A 25,091-nucleotide genomic window follows, 5' to 3' on the forward strand; every position below is an offset into this window, starting at 1 on the left:
GCCTAGTTGCTCCGCGGCATGGGGGATCTTCCCACACCAGGGCTCGAACCCGTGTCCCCTGCATTGGCAGGCAGATTCTCAACCACTGCGCCACCAGGGAAGCCCAGACTTAGTGTTTTAATTCAGAGTTTGCAACGTTGCCTGAATGACAAAGTTTAGGGGTCATCAAACCAGGGGCCTCAGGAAACATTATTGCAATAACTTTTAATTTGGAGAATAGTGACAGAGAACTCACTCATTTAATGTAAGCAATATGCTCAAGCTGAAACTTGAGAATCCTTTGCCAGAATGCACGAATATGGTTCCTAGAGCATAGATTTGAGGAATACTCTTCTATCCACTGAATGTCTGTGTTCCCCCTAAAATTCATGTTTAAATCTTACCCATCAATGTGTATTGGGAGGTGGGGCTTTTGGGAGGTGCTTAGGTCATGAAGGTGGAGCCTTCGTGAATGGAATTAGTGCCCTTATAAGAAGAGCCACCAAGAGAGAGCTTGCTTCTTCTCTCTCTCTTCCCTTTTCTCTGCCACGTGAGGATACGATGACAGACAGCCATCTGCAAGTCAGAAAGAGCTCTGACTAGACAGTGGATCCGCTGGCACCTTGATCTTGGACTTACCAGCCTCCAGAACCTTGAGACATAAATGTTTCTTGTTTAAGCCCTGCAGTCCCTGATATGTTTGTTACAGCAGTCCGAGCTGACAACTATTATCAGAAGGAAGTAACTTCCCATAGATTTTCACCTGGACATCACCACTTTGGGGAGATGGGATATGTAATGGCATCCCTGGTTAGGTAGGGGCCATCCTGACCTGGTGCCATTGCTTATTGTTTAGTTAGAATCAATACATTTGGAAATTTGGGAGTGTTCCTACATGTTAGTGTGATAAAAATCCATCTATCTCTCTGGGATCTCAAAGAAGCATCCCCCAGCTATGATCAAGCCCCCCCTACGTGTCTGAAATTGTTGCTCTAGGGGGTCCTAGAGGTGATGAATGGGAGGACCTAGCACTCAGTGACAAAGTGACAAAGGCCACCGTCCTCTCCACAGGGCCCTGCACACCTCCTGCCATGCAGCAGACCCTCAGAAATATCCCTGAATTATCTGGGCTGTAGCCTCCTAGAATGATAATTCATAGGAAAAAGCTCATTTTTCATGGTATATTGAATGCCTCATAACACTGTTTCCAATTCTGCTGAGCTGCATGCACTTTCATAGTATCACAAAAACTGTTCTTCTGTAGTCTTGGTGGAATGATAGTTCTTGTATATTTTTTATATTACAGAAAGATACTGTCATATCTAGTAAATCATCAACCACAAACATTATAAAATGCATCCCAAAGCTGTCAGTTGGAATGATATTTTATAGGTTTTTCATCACAGAATCACACTTCACCATTATTCATAGTTATGAAATAACTTTTCCAAAGAGTTAAACTCAGAATCGTTTTGCTTATCATCATTGGAAAGCTGTTTCTCTCTTCCTGGGGTTCACTTTACCCCAGGGTGGATCTTTGGGCTCTATTTCCTGTTTGCAGGTGCCCACCTCCACGTGGGAACAGCTAGAGACACTGTCACTGACTGAGGAAAGGGAGGGATTTTAAGTCATTGCACAGCAGCTCCCTGAGTCAGTTGACTTGTCAAGGACCTGCTACGTGCCTCAGTGTGTCTCACTGTACTAGGACCCTTTGCTTACATCTTGTCAACTAATTTATGCAGTCCTGGAGCTGGCTGTAGAACGTCCTTTTTTTTTAACAGAAGAGGAAACTGAGGTCCTACAGCTGAGGTGACGTACGCAGTCAGCACAGCTCCCAGGAAGCTGGCGGAGCAGACAGGAGGAACGTGGTCCAACTGTGTCTCCCCTTTGCTTTTTTTCTTCTTCCAAAACTAGGATGAAAGAAGTATGTGTGTATGTATGTATGTTTATCAGTTTCCAGTCAGAACACACAAACTACACTTTTTTTCTTGTTTGGTTTTGTTTTGCATCGAGAGAATTTGAACTAAACTACAGATAACCAGGTATTGGAGGAGAATCACGTGGAACCTTACGGAAGAGTTACCACCCACCCCACGGGGCAGGCGCTGTGTCCCTTCAAGTTGAACGCTGAGAGGCTGGAGTCTGCAGCTGGACCACACCAGTGGGGAGGGTCAGGCACTAACCTTGAAAGCTAACACAGAGTGTGCAAGCGTGCGTGTGTGCACACGTGTCTGCGTATACATGCACGTGTGGCTGCGTATGAAACACAATACAAGAAGGAGTTCGTGTGTGTTCTGCCTGTTGGTTTCTTAACTTCTTGAAACTTCAGTTTCCTCAACTGACAAGGCAGTTAGAGTGAGAACACATGGTAACAAATACTGTTTGGTTTATGATTCATCGTAATTACATGTTTATTTTTTTTACCTTTATCATAGGATGAAAAGTATACCGAATCTTGTGTACTTTCTTTTATAGTAATTTCTGTGAGCTCAGACCATTTTATACTCACATCCTCATGATTTTTAAAAACAAGTAAATCCCATTGATGTGGTCTATTTATATATCTAAAGGTTAAGGAGAAGAAAATGAATGGATCAATTACTTTTGAATCTTTGAGAATGTATGAGAAAAGGGAATTATTTTATAAAGATCACATTAGTACTTCTAATTTTGGATATTTCCAACCTGAGGTTCTACCTGTTTTACTATAGTGACGATACTAATTTTGAATGCAGCAACATACAGGTACAAAACCATAAATGTATTATGGGGAGTATTTGATTCTCTAACAACAGGTGTATAGTCTAGTTCAAAAAATACATTCATAATTAAAATCTATCAATTAATAAGTTTGACAAAAAGCAGATATTTTTATTTCTTTATATATGTAAAATGGGAATAATAAACCTGTATTTCAGAATCAGTATAAACGTTATAGGTGATGCATGTAAATTTCTTAGCATTGTTGTTTAGTAATCAACATCTTGTAATTCTTATATTATTTAGGAAAAAGAGTGCTGTAAAGTTCACAAAGAAAGGAGAATTTTTGCTGTATATTTGATAAAAGTATAAGTAAAGAAAAGATGAGATAAAAGGAGAGAAGGTGAAATATCTTATTCCAATAGTTACACACATAAGTAACTTATTACACAATACTAACTTATTCCAATAGTAGCATACACAAGAAACAAAGGGTGCCATTATTTTTCTGTCTCCTTGAAGCAGGTTTGAAATTTCCCACCATTTGCAAGTGTTCATGGAGGGTTGACTGTCAAGTGACAGTAGAGGTACGATGGCATCTTTGGAAATGTGCAGGTGGTTCCAGATAACCCACCACAGGGAGAACTTCCTATGATGCTGTGTCAGTGATGTTTCTGTAACTTGATTCTGCATTTGCCCTTAATTGCTTCAAACGTTGAAGAAATTAATTATAAAATCTTTAAGAGTTAATATTGTAAAGCTGTACAGTAATAGTATATGTCCTTAACATGACATTTTCTTGGCTCTGGAAGTTACAACCGAGAGTACTGAGGTAATCTGGTAGAGGTGCCGTACCTCATTACACTAGTCATTTGAACAATCATCCAAAACCATTCCTTCCAAAACAAAGATGTCATGTAGTAAGCACACCTAGAGCTTGGAGGGACAAGGGGGGTCAAATTTCAAACCTGCCCTTGAAGAAAACCACACCTTTGATAAATTAACTTAGCCTCCTTGATTCTCCTCTTCTTCTATAAAGTGTTATTACCAATACTAATCTTCCATGGTAGTAAAGAGGATTAAATGAGATGACATATGAACAAATTAGACACTAGCTGTATGTTCAATGTATTAAGTTCTATAGGAGACACACACATATGAGTAAGACAAATGTATTACCTGTCCCTGGACAAAGGTGGTACAGTTCTGGCAGAACTGTTTATATATATATATATATATATCGTTTCAAAAGAGGAAGTCATTCTACTTGGCTAAGATACACATTTATGGAGATTTTGAGATAGACTTTGAAAGAAATCTTAAAGGATAAGTAGCAATTTGAGGGACAAGGACGAAGAGGAAGGAGGCATATTTCAAACAGAGGAAATATTGTGAAGCTTGATTTCTGCGGGGCATGGCACAGGTTTTTGAAATATTGATCTTTGTGGTGCTAATGAGATATGAGACCAGCATAAACAGAGGTTATATTTTAAAGGGGATTAAATACCAACTAAGGTATTTGGGCTTTATTTGCTAGAAAACATGTAATTATTACAGAATTTTGAGTGGAGTTAGAAGGCACCATGACTTGAGCTAGACTTAAGAGGAAATAATAAAGGAGCCTCCCAGCGAATGAGTTCAGTGAAAAGAGGAGACTGAGGAGGCAATAAACCCAATGAAGAAGACCAGCAGAATCTTTATGATACCAGACACTTCCTAGTGTTTCCTGGGAAACTCTTAGTTCCTCCTCCTACGAACAAAGAATAGGTAATTTTTTCCAAGTCAACAGAAAAAAAAAATGTTGAATGCATTCTGAATCTAAAGGGGAAATGAGAGATGAGGAAGAGGCACTTGTAGAACTCATGAAAAGTCCTTGTGATCTGAAGAAAACTCAAAACACACCAATACAGGTGAAAGTACCTATGTTACACAGCCTTTGCATTTTAAGTCTGTGTCTAAGGGCTGATCTTTCTCACAAGTTGAGATTTCTCCACAGCTTTTCTTGTTTCTCTAGATTAGATTCTCTTAAAGAATAATAATTGCATAAGAGGTTTCGATTGGGGGATTGTCCAGTTGTGTTTTCAGAGCCTAGCCTGTATTTCTCTTGGTCGACTAGCAGAATGAAGAGTGACAGGAGTGTCCATTGATCCTCCATGGGGGCAGGTAGAACCCATCATGGAACCAGGATGGTTGCCCACACTCTTCCGTGGGAACTCACTTCTCGTATCATGCACAGGCTGAGCCCACCACGAGCTGCTCACTGGAATCCAGGGTACCAGCACTGTAGTTCTCGCTCTTCCATAGTCCTTAGTTGAACATTTGTTAAGTTAACAGCAGCTGGCCACTCTTTTATATCTATAAAAGAAGTACTTGGGTAACCAGAGCATCAAAGAAATTCTGAACAACCTGAAGTCCCACCCAGAATGTGTACCTGTTCAATGCACATTTTCTTAGTTGTCAGCTTTCATCTCCTTATTTGGGTTTTGGAACAAAAATCTCCGTCAATGGAATGGAATGTTTCCCTGGGATAATGTGATATTAACAACAAAATCATCTTCATTTTATATCTTTAAAAATGTCAATTAAGTTTCAGATGTGTTTCTTTTTTTCCCTCTAAGATCTGCGTGGCTACATGATGTAAGTCTCCAAACACAGGCTGTGATTCCCTTTCACACTAAAACTTTGGGGGAAGCACTTCACTAGGGATGTGTTTCTCTAGACATTAATTAGCAGGCGATGCAAGCATCATATTCACACCTGTAACCCAGATGTGGCTGATCATACAGTTGCCTCCACAGTGGTTCACACGTTTCTGCCACACTCTAAGTCCATACTTCACTGTGCTGTGATTTTCTAAGTGGGGTCATAATAGAAAGTCTTCCAGCAGCTGTCAAGGCGGCAGGCACAACACGCCATTGCTTAGACAGCACGGCCTATGTTCGGCCTGAATGTTCTGGAGCGCCGCCAGCCGGGCTGCATCACTGCCCTGGTAGAGTGCCTACTTGCAGACTCGGTCTCAGAATAACGCGGTTGAAAACTCTCTAGTGTATACCTTAAGACAGAGAATAACAAGCGGTCTGGTGGCAGTGACCTGCCCTGAAGACCTTTCGTACATCAACATAACGTGGTGAATTGGAGGCAGGAGGTACCGATAGGCACAGCCATGCGGAGTGTGTGCCTCCTGAATTTTGCTTTTCCTCGAAGAGAAAGACGAGTCTAAACCCATCTTACAGCCGTGCTCAGTATCAATCACATGCGAATGCAGGAGTTAGAACAGTCAGTTCGACCCCAGACCTACACTCCTCAGTGAATCTGCTTTCCATATTTTTTCTGTCCTGCATGATGCTATGGTTTTCCTGACACATCACTGGCCTGTTTTTGGCACAATAAGAGAATAATTATTTGGGAAGTATGAGGAGTATGAACTATTCATGTAGAGGAGAAAAGGCATGGGCTTCAAGAAAAAGAGAAAGCTCAAAACAGCGTTTATAGCAACATCAAGCAAAATGAAAAGAAAGAAAGTTGTGGTTGTTGGATGGCAGCCACTTTCATTACTGTTTAACTTTCTAATATAATCTCACACTTTCAATTTAATTAAGGAAGAAGTTTAATATGTAATATTGCAACATCAATATGAAGTATTACAGAGATCTACCCCAAGTCTTGTTAGAAGATGTGAATTTACCAAAAAAGAAAAAAGTAAATTCCAGTATGAATACCCAAGCCAGCGGCACACCTAAAAAGAGGCTTAGAGAGTATGTAATTTGTGTATGTTATTTCGACTTGTTTGAATACAATAACACGTTTTTTTAGCGAGTCTGTGAATCTGTGGGATACAGATCTTCATGTTGAATATTAAAACAAAGTCTTTAGAAATGAACTTAGCAAGAGGTTTGGGAGAGAAATCCAGCTGAAGCCAAGATGGTAGACAACTTAGTCTGCTGCGTTCAATAATGGCAATAGTAATATGGGGGTAATTTCCTTAAAAGCTACCTCCCTGCCCAAATGTGAGGCTGGCAGTGCTTTGAGAAAGGCAATGGAACGTCTCCCAGTGGAGAAGCAGTAGTTCTCCGTACTACCACTAACCCTTTGCCCATGGTTGGCACACATAAACAGTGGCCTTTAATTTTTCTTTCATGAAAATCTCATTTGGTGTACGGATTCCCAGCTCTAGAGTTTAGGGATCTGGCCTGAGGTTTTTTTAGAAGGTCCCTTGTGTTTAATACAGTGCTGGGCACGAGGTAGGAAATGGCTATGCTTTCAGTCTGTCATAAAGCTCTCTCTGCACTGAACGGCTGGCTCTGCAGGGGTGTTGCCCAAACACGCAAAGGATTTGTGTCAAGCATCTACCGTTATAAACACTGATGCCAGTTTTGCCTTATCACAGGATAGATGGTTTCTCCAATTAAGAAAATTTACGTCTAAAATCTGTCTCTTATTTTTCATCCTAAATCCTTCTTTTTATTCAAAATATGTAATATCTATGTATCTATCTTACGCATCCTAACCTCCCATCCCCAGTAGCGTGTTGCAGGGGAGGCGGGTATTCTTTCAGCACAGGAGATGCTAAGCAAAGACGGGGCTTTGAGAATGTGGAGGCTTCTCTTCGTTAGCGTTAGCTCTTTCATTCTTCCAGACTAGAGATGCTATGTGAGTCTAAATATCAACTGTCATTTTTGAAAGAGGGGCTGTACTGAGAATCTCAAATTACTGGAACGAAACAAAAAAGGCAGATGTTCCATTGTTATCATCTTAAGCAACAAGCCTGATTCCTTTCCTGTGCTCAGGAAAACAGTGTTTAAGACTGCCCGGGTTTGGGAAATGTTCACCCCTCCCCACGCCTCCCCCATGCCCCTACAATTTGACAGCCATGCTAGGGTTCCCCTTTAGACGAATCTGCAAAGTTAGGCCGGCAGGGCCAGCAGATGGGGAGAAAGCACTGCTGGCTGTCCTGGCCGCCTGCCGCTCTGGACACGGCTGATAATAACGTTCCTTCACCACACGCCTACCACAGGCCTTTATTTGGTGAGGCTGCACCCTGCTGTAGCTTGGTATTTGGATCACATCTCCCAGTTCCTAGTACCGACTTGAAAATGATAACATTCACAGCTATTTTTATTTCTCTCCAATGGAACATCGAGATTTCTTCCTCTCCTGTTTCTCTCTCTTCCTCACATATATTCCAAGATTGGCCTCTGGTTGAACTCCTCTGCTCCAAAAAAGTGTTTTCCTCTGTGGATTAGAACAGCCACAGAAATGCTTTCAGTTTATGGAAACTGTAAATTCATAGGCGGATAAAGGTGTCTTCATGTAAAGCTGAATATTCAAACGAAATGCTGAATTGCCAGCTGATAAATAGTGAAAGAGTGAATCTTCCAATTATCCGTCTTGGAACCCCTCAAAGCTTTGAGTTAGATCAGTTGAAATAAAGGGAGAGAAGCCAACTGCCTATTTGAGTCAAGAAAATATGATTGTGAAAGTGTGTGCTGTGAGTCAACATGAACTCACCCCAGGCAGACAGGGAGGGGTTCTTTAAGCCCCTTTTCTAACAGCATTTGCATTTGCACAATTCCTCCCAAATTCTTTAACGCCATTTTCATGGATTTCATTAGATGATTGCCTTCCCCAAAGCAGGAGCCGGCAGAAGCTTGCTGGCAAGCCACTCCCAGTTACTCTGTAAATCACAGCCGGGGCTGGCTTGTCATGAGCAAAGTACAAAATAATTTATGCATTTTCAAAACCGATCCATTTCTAAAGCCAGTTTGAGAACGATGACGGCATTTGCTCAGATCCAGGAGAAGAGCTTTTTCTCCTGATGAGATGAGAGGAGAGGGGGAGAGTGGAGACAGAACTGATTAACTTGCCCTCTGGGAGGATCCTGAAGGAGACACCTGGCCCGGAGGAGATGTAGGAAGTAGAATAATTACACTGGAGAGTGAAATGCAACAAGTGCGTTTATGCCGCCTTCTCCCACCTCCAAACTGAAGTAAGGACCGAGGGGTAAATTTTCAAGGAAAAAGATTCTGGTTCAAGGCGATGGAAGGTCTTCCAGAAGAGCTGCCAGTCTATGGTATGGAATGCTCGAGAAACAGGTCAAGGAGGAGGGGGGGATGCTTTCCTTGAGATACTGGTGCCCCACATAGTGGCGTTCACTGCCCTGAGAAGGTGGAGGAGGTGAGAATCTTAAACAGAGGGAGAAGTAAGACTGCAGGTTTCCTAAGAAATATCCAGGAAAGACAGCCAAGTGGAGCGTTTCATGGGACGCAGGAGGAGAGTGAAGCCCTAGATAATATTTTCCTTTTTTGTGTGTTATTCAGTCAAAGACAGTTAGGGGTTTGAACAAATCATCAACATAAAACATGTCACCAAGTGATGCAAAAACTTTTTTTTTTCTACTTTAGAAATTTCTCAAGATTGAAAAGTCAGCAAACTAATTTTTATTTCTGCCCATCCTAAGTGAATATACATGTGGAATCAAAGTGGAAAAGGATTACACACCTTTTTTATTTCGAAAATTAGGCATTTATTTTAATGCATTTCAAAAACAAAACCTCTCTACTAAAACTGTTTTCGCAGATGGTTTTGCTTAGATTGAGGTTAAAGGTAGCAATGTGGTGCCTGAGAACTACATAAGAAATGAGCGATCATCCAGTGGGTGGAAAAGAGAAGACAAAATAAAGGGGCTGGTCTGTGGGTGCCCATGAAGGGTGAGATGGTTTTCACAGCCCCTGGCAAAACCTTGGTGCTGTGAAGATCCTTCACTGAGACGCATAAGGTCTGACTTGTCACTAAAGGGGATCATATTTTACATTATACTGGAGATTGATGAACTTAGGTATTTTGGGAGAAATGATAAAACTTTCAAACTATATTAATTACAATAAAAACATATTTAGTACTTTGCCTGTTCTTGTTAATGGTTGATGTGTTCAAGGTAAATTTACTTCATGTGGGTTTCTTTTTTCTTTTTTCTTTTTTTCTTATTTGCACTGAAACACAAAAAGAAAAAAATGCAGGAACAATTTAGAATTTTATACAACATTTGTGCCTTTCACTTAGAATCAAAACCATAATATATCACCACGTTTAACATTTAACAAAGTCAAATTTGGTAGTGCTTTGAGCAGAGTCGTCTACATAAGTTGCAAAGTTCAAGGCAAAGGAAAATGTAGGGCCCCGTGTTCAAAAAGCAGAAAAAGGTTGTCATTAAAAATATTAAAATATATAGCTTTCCCTTTATTGTGTAGTTTCTTTTTCAACTTACGATGTTTTTATTTGCTTCTTTAATATTCTCCATAAGGAAAGATTTTTTTAATTTAATTATTAGCTTGTATTTCACCATTTAACTCGTATGCAAAATCACCAAAATTATACGATTTATATTCCATGGCTCACACATGCATATATGTTTCATTCTTACCAGTGGAAACGTAGCACAAAACTCTCTGTCTTTATTTCACTTCTTGTTACACACATATCCCCCCAACGCTCTCCACCTTAGGCTTATGATGAGAAACGAAGGACTGAGAGGAAAACTGAGGGCTGTCCATCTTTCCCTTTCCTTCCATCATTTTCAGTGTATGCAGTTGGCAAACACAGAGAAATAAAATGAGTGAGAAAGAACAGGCTAAGACTCCCTGGTCATTGGTGTTCCTCAGAACGCCATTACCTTCTCTCTGCATTCAAGCAAGTTCTGGCGTCTTGGGGCCGTCAGTGGCCCTGTTTACTCCGTGGCAGATGTCACACACTTGGCCTGCATTGCTTTGAGTCTCATCCCACACTCCACATCCTGGGTCCTCTGGAATCCTATGCTCCTGATGGCATCATAAACGCCCCAGGAGGACAGAGAGGAAGACAGACGCGAGGTGGACACATACTGTCTGTCTGTCCTCTGATCACCTGCCTGCTATGCCATACGACTTCCCTTACAAAACACGAGCTCCAAGATGACATTCTTAGGAATTCTGGGACAGCAGAGCATCCGTGTGGGACCCTTTGTGCCTTCACGAGTTGCGCCTCATAAAGCTGGCCCTGGTGTTGAGTTAAAAGGGTTAAACAAAGATCCAATACAGTTAAAACACTAAAACAAACATGAAGCTTCAATGTTAGAATCAGACTGTTGGAGAGCTAGAGCCGTTTTAAAAAAAGCCCGACTAATGGTAAACAATTATTGTACATATCACTACTGTAGACACTTAATAATGTTCCTTTCAAAAAAAGGGTTTTGTGTTTGGATGAGAATTCCACAGTTTGGAATTGATTTAAGGTCATTACTCAAGACGATGTACAGGGCAGTTACCAAACTCTGGTACAAAGTCCATTAATTGCCATTAAGTAGTAGATAACTCATGCTGTTTCCTGAAGTACATAAGTTATGGATCTTGCTAAAATTTTAGCTCATCAAATTTGATTGCAACATCTGCACCATCTAAAGGTGTGGCTTTGACAAGACATTTAATCTGTTTATACCTCAGTTGAACTATGTGATTTTTGAAGACCCCTGCACAGCTAATTTTGGAAAAAAACATTCTACCATCTTTTCTGGGAAGGATCCTTTTCAATAATTGACTATTTCCTGTTCTGAGCCAAAATAAGACAATCATGATGTTTCGGTTCACTAGTCACACCATGCCTCAAACAGAAATCTTATCAGCTACAAAAGCAAATTGAACCTCGTGAATGTAAATAATGTCACTGAACTGTACACTTAAAAATAGTGAAAATGGTAATTTTATGTTATATATATTTTATTTCAATAAGAAAGTTTAAAAAAAAGCAAATCAATGCTGGTGGTTTCTGCTTTTCCAAACAATTATGTATGTATCATAATATGTGATTCTCAACAAATATTTTGAATAAGAATGGCAAATGATTCATTCTCATTTTTTTAGATAAGGCAAGGGAAGCAGATGCAACTAGTTGCTGATAGAACAAAATGTGAGACTTCTGTACTCCAGGTCAAAGTCTTTTTAGTGTTCTGTTCTATGAGAAGAACTATGCATCTGTGATTGTGTCCACATCTGTTTCTTCATAGTTAAAATGGGGAGAACTAGTTCACAAAAGCTGTTATCAATCAGCTATGTCCATGTGTAGCTCCTAGCTGAACACCTCACCTATTGTATGTAGACAGTAAACGCACACTTTTTTTCCTATTGCACCCCTTCCCTGAGTCTATAGCTCTCTGTTGATGTTTCCATTTGGGTTGGCATTTGCTTTTGAGTTGGTTTTTGTCTGCTGTAGTGATAAACACTGCCTTGCAAATCTCAATAGACTTTTCTGCACTATTCAGACTTCTTAAGATCCATCTTTTCTTAATACCTGTGGTGGGATTGTTTTTCTGGTTTCTAGGAAGACTAGCAGAACTCATCAACTTTTTTTTTCTGCAAGGAAAACCATTGTGGAACTAAGTCTAATAAGGCAGACACCCTTCTGATGCTCTCCTTTGAATAAACTGAGAGTCCTGCAGTCATTCCCACGAGCAACTGACGGGGGTAAATTGCAATTTCTTCAAATTGCTGATTAAAGATCCAGGAGGTTCAAACTGTGTAGACTGCCTGAATCTATAGCAGCCAGCAATGCCTCAGTGTTCGTTTGTTTGTTTTTAACTCAACCCCTCATTTGGATTTCTAAAGGGTCTAGAAAAGTCTAACTTAAAATTTCTTATGTCCTGGTGGAGTCTTAATCCCCATCCCCATGACTGTAGAGTGAGAACCGCTAGATGCTAGTGCCAAAGAGCATTTACTGGTGCTCGACACTGACGTGGTGAAGCCAAATGGAGAATCCCAGCAAGTGCAAACTCCACGCCAGGAGTCACTCGTGTTCAGCGAGTTTAAATTAGTAAATAATCACAGAGAAAGCATTGTGGGTTCTATGAGAGTAATTTACCAAATATATGACCGTGAATTTGAAGACTTATTTAAAAGTAGACTTTTAAAATGAAAACATTAATATTCTAAAGAGCACAGAGAGAAGAAGTAAGTGAATTATTGTGAAATATATTGAAAAGAAAGCCAAAGGCTTAACCAGTACCCATAATACCACACCATGAGAGTTGTATAGGGGAATTTGTCCAACATTCAAGTGTACATAATGCCAATAATGCCAACTCATTCAAAGTTTGATGAAAAGAAAAAATATTGCTAATACACACACGTCCATGTATATTTAACAAAAATAGCATTATAATTTTTTTTTAAAAAAACTGACATAGAATATACCAAAAAAAATATTAGCATGTTTCCAATATCATGTAAAAAGAATAATATAACACAACAAAGTGGTGTTCAGTTTCATTAATAAAAGAACGGCATACTAGGGTAGAGTTTAAGATGCTGTAACAAAGGGCCCCCGATCACAAAATCTTTACTAAAACAGGAGTTTATTCCTCATTTAACATTACGATTGATGCAGGTTGGCGAGGCTGCTCTTCCTCTTGGGTTACTCAGAAGCGCTTTTCTGGTCTCTTTCTGCTCCTTCGCTCCCAGTGTCTGTTCTCTATCTGCAGACATCAAGATTCACCCCGACATTTGGCTCGAGACCGTGGAGAGGAGAAAACATTTTTAACAAGATCAGTGGCAATTTCATACATAATTTCTGCTCATATTCTATTGGCAGAAACTTAGTCATAGGGCCACATCTACAGCAAAACTGGGAAATGTAATCTCTAGCTAGGTGGCCACATGCTCAGAAAGAGACAGACAACTAATGGTCTACGAAATAGCTGTGCAAACTCTTCTTTCTGTACATGAGAGACATGAGAACCCCAAGGCAGAAAGGTAAGACTATGGATATAGTGAAAACATCAGTGGTTTCCAGGGGTTAGAGAAAAAAAAAAACCAACTAGACAGAGCACAAAGAATGCTTAGGGCACTGAAACTACCCCTTATGAATCTATAATGATGGATACATGTCATCAGACATTTGCCCAAATCCATAGAATGTACACCACCAGGAGCGAACCCCAAGGTAAACTATGAGTCATAGATAAAATGTCATACGGAGGACATTTTGTCTATTATCCATACACGTAATCATACATGTGTTTGAAGACACATCACTAATATTAACACTTGATTGCTTTTAGTGGTTTTATGGGAAAACATACCACTTTTTAAAGATTTTTCACTTCTTGAAAATATCAATTAAAATAAATCTGTTTCATTCCACTATTCACTTGAAAAACAAAAAGTAAGGATGTGTGTCAGTAACTCAAAATGATATTTTCTTTGAAAGTGATTATTTTTTTAACATTTGAAGAGCCTAACATATTATTATTCCTCTCTACAGATATAAGTATGATTTAAAACATCTCAAATCACTTTGAAGTGACTTATTTCAATGAATCTGTACTGGACTTCAAAAGTTGGGAATTTAAATGCCTAATTGATGAAATATCATTATACTTTTATTATCATCATTATCTGACAATGGGTACAGTTCAATGGTACCAGCCAAAAGTTCTCATCGAACTCTTAATTTGCCTAAATCTCCCAAACCTACCCCAGAAGAGTAAAGCTGAGCAGACAGGTGTGGCTAAATTACAGGGACTCTCACTTGGGATCCTAGTTTACAGCAAACCCTTGGACTGAAGTCCACTTTACTTTCACCTGACATATTTGGACATGAGGAGGAAGCGAGCCCAGGACTGGCTTCCACCCAAGGGCTCCAGTGGTGACTCGAGAGGGTCCTGCCCCAGGGTGGCCGCACAAGGTCCTCTGTGCAGGTGCTCACTCATCATCCAAGCCCCCCCTGAACCACCCTGGACAGCCCTGTTGCAGCTACCCCACAGCCCTGACCTGAAACAACATCCCAGGAACCTGCGCCACCAGGCTGGATCTCTAGGGGACCCTTCTTTCTGCTCGGCTGAAGAAATTCATCGCTGAAAGAAACGTGATTCTGCTAGACCAGAGGCACCCTGTGCTCCTGAGGGCCAAGGCTTTGGGTTCATTGCTACTTCCAGTGTTGGTTGGTATATGTCTCTTATGGGCACCACAGACTTGAGTAAAAGGAATTTCCCGGGAATTTTAATGCTGGCAATTTCGTTTTCTATTTTTACTTTGCATTCATGGGCTACCTACACATCAGACTTAGGGGATCACAAGTGAGGAGGTGTATATTTCATTATTTCACATGCAAGCATCATATCCGTGTCAACAGGGGTTACGTGGTCCCTCTGTGGCCAGCCTTCTTCCTTTTTATTCTCATATAGCTAACTAAAAACGTGCTTCTGTTCCCAACCAACCCACCTATTAACTTTTTAAAAAACAAAGTTATTCTTCTTATAATAGGCATATTTTATTAAGGAGATGTCTCATAACAAAAAAAAAAGAATGCTTGCTACACAATGTTTTAATTGTATGTGTGTTAGTCATAACTTTTTCTGCCTATAGGTGTTGTTCTCTTGTAATGAAACTGCTGAAAAGACAGAAACTCTATAGAATAATATTATACAACAGTGACACTGAATAAGCATCTTAAAATTTTAAATCAAGCACATCTACTAATTGCCAGTGTGTTCTTGTAATAACAAAACACACTTAATTTTCTAGGAAGCTGTAGTATTACTAATGTGTAATAATGTGGTTTAATTTGGCTCCGTCTAGAAATACAATGCCAGTGAGCCTCAGGTTAGGTTGTCATTGGCTAGAAGCCATGGCCTTTCATCTCAGGTCTGAGTCCTGGATCTCACATCCAGCCTTGAAGAGACCAGAATCTATCAGATGAAGAGAAATGTCCCTTATACCTTCTGTACACTTTTGGAATCCCGAAGACCTGCAAAATACAGCACCACAAATCAAAGATCTTGTTAATTTTTGTTTCACTTAGGATTTCAAAGCCTGTCTTAAAAACAGCATTTCATTATGAAAGATGCCCCAAATGACTATGGGAGGAGGAAAAATGTTAAAACTTTAAGAACACACACACTAAAAAAAAGAATCTTCTTTGGATCAAAGTATTGACATTTTGTCCTACAAATCTATTTTAGAATGCTGTGAATACATTCAGAATACCAATATATTCTTTTTTTTAACATCGTTATTGGAGTATAAATGCTTTACAATGTTGTGTTAGCTTCTGCTTTATAACAAAGTGAATCAGCTATACATATACATACCTCCCCATATCTCCTCCCTCTTGCATCTCCCTCGCACCCTCCCTATCCCACCCCTCTAGGTAGACACAAAGCACCGAGCTGATCTCCCTGTGCTATGCGGCTGCTTCCCACTAGCCATCTATTTTACATTTGGTACTGTATATATGTCCATGCCACTCTCTCATATAGTCCCAGCTTACCCTTCCCTCTCCCCATGTCCTCAAGTCCATTCTCTACATCTGCATCTTTATTCCTGTCCTGCCCCTAGGTTCTTCATAACCTTTTTTTTTTTTTTAGATTCCATATATTTGTGTTAGCATATGGTATTTGTTTTTCTCTTTCTGACTTACTTCACTCTGTATGACAGTCTCTAGGTCCATCTACCTCACTACAAATAACTCAATTTCATTTCTTTTTATGGCTGAGTAATATTCCATTGTATATATGTGCCACATCTTCTTTATCCATTCATCTGTCGATGGACACTTAGGTTGCTTCCATGTCCTGGCTATTGTAAATAGAGCTGCAATGAACATTGTGCAGAATACCAATATATTCTTGAGTATTCTGCCAATTCAGGAGTATTTTCTTTTAATTTTTCATATCAGATATTTTCAAGTTGTTGGTGAAATGAGACACATATATAAACGTGGGTTTTTTATTTACTGCAACTCGTAATGATTTAGAAGTATTAAGGTTTGGTGAAAGATTGAACATTTAATTCTGGAAAAAGGATCTCATGAAACACTAATTTTTCAAATCTATTAAATAAAATATTAAAAGAGCATTAAATTCAGGAAAGAAATGCAAAACTATGTGTCTATACCCCATTATAGTCAAAATATCATCACTATTGTTCACAGTGAAGATAGTCATCCAAATTCTCTGATCTGTGTGTTAGTGGAAAAAGTATAAGTGAGTGAGAAGAGACTCTTGGATCTCATACTAGTTCAAGTTCTTTGTTGAAAGTAACAGAAAACAACTAAAGTGAGCCCTTGCAAAATAATGAAAACAATTATGATTTGTTTATAAGTAGGGAGAAAAATTTTAAAAGTAAATAAATCTAAGAGAAGGAAATAAACAGAGCTGCTCCAGAGTCTGTCGGCTTTGACCCTTGAACTGTACCATTAATTTATCTAAGATCCCAATTCCACATCTTTATGTTTCTCAGTACAAATTGTACTCAGACAAAGAGAATATGGTTGAGCTTAGTAAATGGTGGGCTGTGTTATGATGGAAAATATACGTGATGTCAGCCAGACAGTTCCCAGGAAATGGGCCCGTCAGGCACTCAAGGGGGTGCCCTACAGAGCAGTGGAGGCTCTGGTTCCCCATGTGATGTAGGCGAGGCTGCTTCCAGCGTTTAAGGGTCCCCTCCTCCGAAAGGCTTTGTGGCAGGACTATTCATAAATATTTTACTTTTCCTCACAAAATACTTGTTATTCCTTGACTTTAATGTGAAGAAACTGAGGCTCAGAAATGTGCCCAAAGCAACAAAGCTGATGAGAAACAGAACTTACGTTTCAAGGTTGGGTCCACCTGACTCTAAATCCTTCTCAGAAGAAATGGCATTTCTTCGAAATCCCTTCCATTTTCATCAAAGTGTTCTGTGTTCTATAAAGTCACAACTGGAACACAGGATCAAATGAGAACAGCATACAAAAAATAAAACTGTCTCTTTTCTTTGGTTATCTTCAGAATGATTCTTAGATGGAGAAGTCACAGAGGATAAGGTTAGAGGAGACAGTTATGGAACCCGACTGTTAGATGCTAGATGTCACCTTCAGTTTCTTCAAATATAAAACGGAGATAATGATGGTATCTGCTTACAGGATTGCTATATGGACTATATAAATCAATCTGTGGAAAATATTTACAACAGTGCTCAGCACGGGCATATAAAGTGATACATGTTTATACGATTTTTATTATGATTTGATTTATTATTGCTATTTTTATTTTGCTTCACGTGTCAGATGAAAAATTTATTTTTATTCTTTACTCCCTTTGCATTGGAATGCAGACTTAAGGAGCCCACCTCGGTCTCATGTAATTTGTTTTTGCCTTGAGGAGTTGACAAAGAAAGAGCTTTGTTGTGAAGGTGACTCCATTTTGGAACAAGGGGCCAGAGAGTTATTAAAGATAATGATAGGATTGTCTTATACTTAATATTTAAGTTATTTATTATTATTAAATGCATTATTAATTCAATATTAAATATTTAGATAAATGTTAACACTTGTCAAATTCTCATGAGACTTCAGTTTGTCCTCATGCCAATTCATGTGAAGTGAAACTCGCAAGAAGGAAGCAGAGAAAGAATTTTGAAGTTCACTCGGTCGTCAGTTCACTAAAGTCAGAGAGAATGAGAATCAGGCTGAAGACAAAGAGATTTCTAACGGTGGGCCTGGGACTCCAGCCCAGATTTCTTGGGTTCTTCCGCACCTGGCACCGTCTCGATGAAACGTGTCACATTTCCTGATCCTTTGTACTTCAGACTTGACCTTCTCCAAGATGTATTATTTGGGCACATGAGTCCTAACCACAAAAAACATACACCTAAGGAGATTTCTCTTCCACAATCATCATCTTCACTGAAGTGGAAGGCTGCTGAGCAAGGGGATAGGATGACCAAATACATAATAGAAAAAACATACACACACAGGCAAATACATTTGAATTTTCTACATGACGGGAAAGGGCTCCAAATGAGAATTTCAGATGATTAGGAAGGTAACATTTTTGTGACTTAGGGAAGGCAATGACATCCCTCACTCTAATGCCATCATGTGGCAATTTACTCTTTATTCTGGTGAAGTACTTTAACAACTGCACTTATTAAATTTTCCAAAATATCGCAGGCTACATCTTAATCGCCTATAGTTTTACCAGATTTATCTCATAATCACATGTTGCTACTACAGATATCGTCAAAATATTGAGGTAAACTATAATAAAGACTTTTTTTAAAAATTATGACCAGTTTCTGAAGGGGACTGCATATTAAGAAAAAGAGAAAAGTTGAAGAAATTCCTGTAGCAGTAAATAGCAGAGTGTAAATATGTAGCACAAATTACATTTATATATGCCCATGATAAAATCATACATTAATATACTTGTTAGTAGTAAAATATTTTGAAAACACATAAGTGAAATGTAGGTAAAAATCACCAGTATTCTCTCCACCTCAAAAATTATTCTAGCTCTTACAATATATATTTATAACTACATTATATAAATGTGTTCATAGTACATAACATGTTTTATAAGCTATTTTTATTCCACTCAATATCTTCATATGTGACTACATTTATGAATATAATATAATCCTAAATGGCTGCTTCATGTCCTATTTTAAGTATTCACCACCATTTACTTCACCAAATCTCTACTATAAAATGAGTATTTTGTTTTCAATTTCTCATTATTTATAAACAGAGTTGCAGTGAATATCCTTGCAGGTAAATCAATATGTAAATTCTTGTTTATATTTAGGATAAAATCCCAATAACAGAAGACCTTGCCATGCACTGGTATGATTAATGTTTCCAATAAGCATGTCAAATGAGCTTCCATAGAGACATTTACCTTCCTATCAGCAGTGTGTGGGTTGCTTCTGCTCTCCTGCCAACGTTAGATCATTTCAAAAACCCCGCCTCCTTAACCATTTAATGGGTTAAAAAAGTGCTGTCATATTTTGATGACAATCTCTATTGGAACTATACTTATGTGTGTATCTGTGTGTGTATGTGTATATGCATGTGTGTGCATGCAGGTGTAACACATGTACGTAGACTTGTTTGCATATGTGTATGCATAAATGCATGAATATATGTGTATATATGTGCACATGTGTACACTGAAATATCTGTGTGTGTGTATATGCATGTGTATGCATGCAGGTGTAACACATGTACGTAGACTTGTTTGCATATGTGTATGCATAAATGCATGAATATATGTGTATATGTGCACATGTGTGCACTGATATATCTCTGTGTGTGTATATGCATGTGTATGCATGCAGGTGTAACACATGTACGTAGACTTGTTTGCATATGTGTATGCATAAATGCATGAATATATGTGTATATGTGTGCACATGTGTACACTGATATATCTGTGTGTGTATATGCATGTGTGTGCATGCAGGTGTAACACATGTACATAGACTTGTTTGCATATGTGTACATAAATGCATGAATATATGTGTATATGTGTGCACATGTGTACACTCATATATCTGTGTGTGTGTGTGTACCTTAGCATTCAAGGTCATGTACTTTAAAGTTCAGCTTTATCATGGACCTCCATATCATGGGGATGCTTTGTCAACTTAGAGTGAATATCGTTTTAAGGCACCAGCTGAATGGGAAAGAGGAAAATTTAAGTGTGAAAATAGGAGGAGTGGCACAGCACTCCCGTCCAGGGGGTAAAATCCAGATATTTCTACTCGGCGACATTAAGTAGGTAAAAGACAGGGAACTTCAATTACAGCTGCCGAATTTGGTGTTGCTGTCTCCCGAGTTTATGAGAATTTTTCATTTTTCTTTTAAGAGGATACGCTTCTTCACTTTTATTTATTATTATTATTTTAGGAATGTAACCCCATGTGTGCCTCTTCCCCAGGTTCTCCCCTTACCATGGGTGCTTTTCCCCAGCACACACGGACGTCCACATCTGGTGCTGCCCTAACACAAACGTGTGATTTGTTTAAGATCTGGGGGAAGAAAGGGAAGAAGAACTTATATTTGAAATAATTGCTGAAAGTATAAAATCCTTGGAACTGATCTCTTCTTTTACAAATGACCTTCTCAAAGCTGCAGCCACCTCTTGTCTCTTGCCCCCCAAATCCTCACACAGGACCGGCGTGTCCCTCCCCCTCTCCCATGTCCCCCTATAATCCTTCCCTGATGGAGAGCAAGGCAACTGTGTCGGTTTCCCCTGTGTTCATCCTCCTGCCCTTCCCCATTATTGGCAAAATTAAGGCTTACCTAGGTCATTAGAAAGTTGAAAGGCTGTTATAAAATTCAAACTTCGGCATTCACAAACATATATTTTAAAAGGCCTGTTACATTTGTTCAATTAAATCATTACCTCTTTTTATCTGACACCTTTTCCATGAATAAGCATTCTCATTTTTTCCTTCTCGTTTTAAATTTTCTTGCCAGTAGGGCTAGAATGACCAGGAGAAGGGATGGCTGAAATGTTGCTTCCCCAGGACCAGCTCCATAGACGTTCTCCTGTAAATGTTTGCCCTGCTGGCCTTTTATAATGCACGGGCCCAAGGGCAAGTTCCAAGGCTCTGGCTTTTTGTTAGTTAGGATGTCGTTGACCTTAGGGCTTTGGTGCACACATGTGTAGGGTGCGTGTGTGTGCCTGTGTGTGCATCTGCACGTGTGTGCCAGAACCCACGTCTGTGCCTCAACCACGACCAGAGCAGACTCTGGGAGCACAGAACAAGCATCTCCCCACCAGGTGGGTGGGCTTCCTGATTTGCTGCTCTTCCTGAAGGGTTTGCTTGGGTTGCATTCATATTCACGGGGGGACAGTAATTTAGCTCCAGGACCTTCCCATCGGAGGCTGGTGGCCTGCAGATTGGATTCTACTGAATTCCTGAAGTTCCTCCTTCCCCAGTCACAGGAAATGTAGGAATGTTTCCATGCCGTTTCAGCGAGTTCATGTACATTCAGGAGAGCCAGGTGATGGACACATTCTGTACTTCACTTTTATAATTATCCAAATGCAGGACAGCAGGTCTTTAGGTATATTATTTTCCCCACAAAGACATTTACAAGCATCTATTTGTATTCACTTCTCACTTTTTTTGATCTTTTCTTCCTTTTGTGAATTCCAAGGGCTTCCTTCCCTACCACTTTGTACAATCACAGAGGTCTGTAGACATGAGTGTTTTGTGTACAGCGAACACTGCTGCGTTTACATGAGACAGGACTCCGTGCGTCTCACGTGGATCCTGACTTCCAGGCATACGGTCGCCGTCCACAAGGACAGGTCACACGGGAGCTGAGTCCAGCCCCGTTAACTGGGTCAGTTGCCACTTCTGATTGTGCTGTAAGCACATCTTTACGGAAAATTCTTATTCCATTACGAAGGAGCATGGATGAAGTGATTGAGTTTCCTGAAGCATCAATCTGACCACGTCCCTTCCCATCTCAGATACCTCAGCGGCGTTCTAAGGCCAGACTCCCGACTGGAGAGCAAAGTCCAGAGTGAGGAAAACACACGTTTCTGTGCACTTTCTCCCCTTCCAGGCTCTTCACTTCTCTTCATTGTAACGAGACTCGCCCCTCATGTAATCATTTGCCTTTGTGTCTTCACCCAGTTGTGGTGTTTTTCTCCCTGGAAGGCCCTTCTCCTTCTCCACGCTCACGTTTAGATTCTGTGCTTTCTAAGAACATCCCGAGTGCCTGTCCCGTCAGAGAACCTCTGTGAATATCACCAGTAGAACTCGGCCTCCTCACCAGTTAGAACCAGCGTCTTGCTCCCCTTTAATCCACAAATGCTCGGAAGTACTTCATAAGCACATTTTTGCTCAGTTGGTTGACTGTGAGTGAAACGGGGTGGAGAGAGGCTTTGGGGTTATATTTGACTCATAGCCCTGCTACATTGGGGCTTTATAAGGAATTTGCTCTACATAAATCTTCCCTAAATTTGGTCCTTTCTGTGAAAAATAGATCATAACTGCTGTGGCAGGTACTGCTGGTTGGTTGATCCAAACCTGTGCAGGAGTGTAGAGGCTGGAGAGCTAAAAACTGTGCTTTTCAGACTAATAGAGGCAAAGATACTAGATGTACTGTCACTTCTGTCCATCAGAGTTACTTGGAATGTGGGAATGGATCCTAGGGGGTAGAGGGGGTTTGTGGGACATCCATTCTGTGATGTGCTCTGGGAGCCAATGGCTGCTTCGTGGGTTCATGAATTAAGTGTCATGTCCTGATTCCACAGGCCAACGGCTCCCTTGATGGTGTAAGTCTAGTCTGTGTGTTATCAAGGCAATCAACCCTGAAACCTCAGCCTAGATTAGCTTTTCTTCAGTCCTTCTGACAATCGATAGCCTATAATAAATCCCTTTGTGTTTAAATAAGCTAGAACTGATTTCAATCTGTGTGATTGAAACCAGAGTCATACAACAACTTTCCAGGATGTTTGTGGCAATTAAATGAAATAATACCTATACCTACCTACAATAATCATTTACATGTAGAGAATGCATTACCTTTTTTCCAATTAAAAGTAACCTTACTTTGTTAATCCCATATTTCTTAGGTGTGGGATAGTCTGAAGCAAGCTCATTGAGGATGAGACCCAGCGTTGATTCATCTGTCCATTGCTCTAAATACCCAGCACAGTGTATTTCTACATGGCTGATACCCACTAATACGTTTTGAATGAAGAGAGGTAAAGAGTAATAAGGAATAGTTTTCATGCAACTAATACATTTTTAAACTAATAAACTGTCATGAGCCATTGTAAATTTTGACGTTTTTAAGGAAGAAACAGAGAAAACTTCACTGCTTATTCTTGATTTTCTTTTACTCTCAATGACCAAACAAAAAGTTAAAAATGTGACCTACTGAGCTTGGTTTTAATTTACTCACTGGATGCCGTTTCCACTGATGGTTCATTTCAATGACAAAGGGAAATAAATACAACCGTTGTTTAGGTTTGTTTTTAGGAGAAGTGCTCTGAAGTCCTCTTGTAAGATGCTTCATGTGAAATGCCAGAGAGTATTTCTATATAGAAAGTGTGTGCTTAATTTAAATATGCTAAAGAGAGGACAGGACATCTATCAGTGGTCCTGCCAGTGACAGGGGCAAACGGTCCTAATGCAATTCTACCAAAGGTACCACAAATCGCATTTGATAATTTTCCTCACCTCCTCAAGGGCGTAGTTGACCCGCGTATGTATAGTTTCTGTAAAGGCTGGTGGAAAACAAGCCCAATTCCTATTTGTTTCTGACGCTTTGAAAAGAATTATTTATTGCTTTTATGGGAATGTGCTTCTCTCCCCTCATACTGAACCTTAGCATTGTGCTTCTGGAATGATAATAATCTATTTCTTTCCTCACACTACTGGGCCCACAGTGACCCCGTCTGACCCAATTGAAATTGATTTTGTTGTTGAACTCCTAGCTGGTGCAAATTAATCTTAGATCCATACGAGATCAGGGAAGCAAGACAGAGAGTACAAAGACCTCAAGTACTGAGGGAAAAATTAGTTCTGGAGAAGGTATTTTAAGTTTGGCAAGATAAATGGCCACAATGACTTGCTTTGATAGAACATCTGTAGGAAGGGGGAAGAGAACGACAGCGCCTCTCGGAGAAAGGCTGTAATTTAATAGCCTAATTTCCTGCCCAGCCCTGCAAAAATATCTGCCTGCTCCTGACAGCTGATGAAAATCACCAAGGGTTTGATTTGGTCCCTAGTGTGGAATAAGCTGAGACCCATCTTCCTCTCAGACTCTTGAGGCAACATTACTTAGCAGGCCAGGTTTCTGACACCTCATTATACAGTAAACATTTGAAGGTTTTGCTAAGTTTATCCCCAACCCCCAAGAGGGATTGGCGATGGCCTGTCTGCCATGTGACACCTATGTTCATCTTCCATTTAGTGGAGGAAAGTGATTTTGTTCGGGGAGAGCTTTTATAACTTACTATTTCCCCTAATAAACAAATACAGCTGTGTTTCCTCACAGTTGAAACACGCATCTCTGTCTTTAAAGGTGTCCCCGCGTCCACATCGAAGCTCTGCTTACTTTTTACATCCTCCCCACATCTACTGAAATAGCTCTAGTACACATTTTCTGATTCTTATAAAGGGACCGTTCTAATTAGTTCTCTAACACACTGACCTAATTTCCACTCTTTGCATGGTTCCCCTCTGAACAGTACACACTCTTTGACTGGCCTTGGGGAAATCCGATACTCGGGGTCCTGCTGCCTGTGTTGGATTACGGACGCTCCCTGATTCCTGACTCACCGCGCGCTGAACACAAGGACCAGTGGAACAGACACGTGTGTGCCCGTGGTACCTGCAGGCTTCTTAGCCCTGAAATGTCAAGATCAGAGTAATGAATTCTGAAGTCACTGTTTTATCAAAACGAAAACCAGGGCTCCACTGCTCTCCTAATCACCCTAACTTTCATCTTCACACAGATGCCATCGTCCTTTTAATTTCTATCTAACAATTTTTACACAAATAAATTTTCAAAAACCTTTGAGTTGGGGCTTCCCTGGTGGCGCAGTGGTTGAGAATCTGCCTGCCAATGCAGGGGACACGGGTTCGAGCCCTGGTCTG

At 40.0% G+C, this 25,091-nt stretch overlaps 1 long non-coding RNA gene across 1 annotated transcript in view; it reads right to left on the minus strand.

The window, feature by feature from the left end:
- Nucleotides 1-25,091, minus strand: part of LOC309611751 — a 63,282-nt gene continuing 38,191 nt past the window's right edge. The window contains exon 3 of the long non-coding RNA XR_014234714.1: nucleotides 1-25,008. This is a non-coding gene — a long non-coding RNA (uncharacterized lncRNA). The remainder of the gene's footprint in view (nucleotides 25,009-25,091) is intronic.

Source organism: Balaenoptera borealis (genome assembly GCF_965194805.1).
Source record: "Balaenoptera borealis genome assembly, chromosome: 15".
NCBI classification, from domain to species: domain Eukaryota; kingdom Metazoa; phylum Chordata; class Mammalia; order Artiodactyla; family Balaenopteridae; genus Balaenoptera; species Balaenoptera borealis.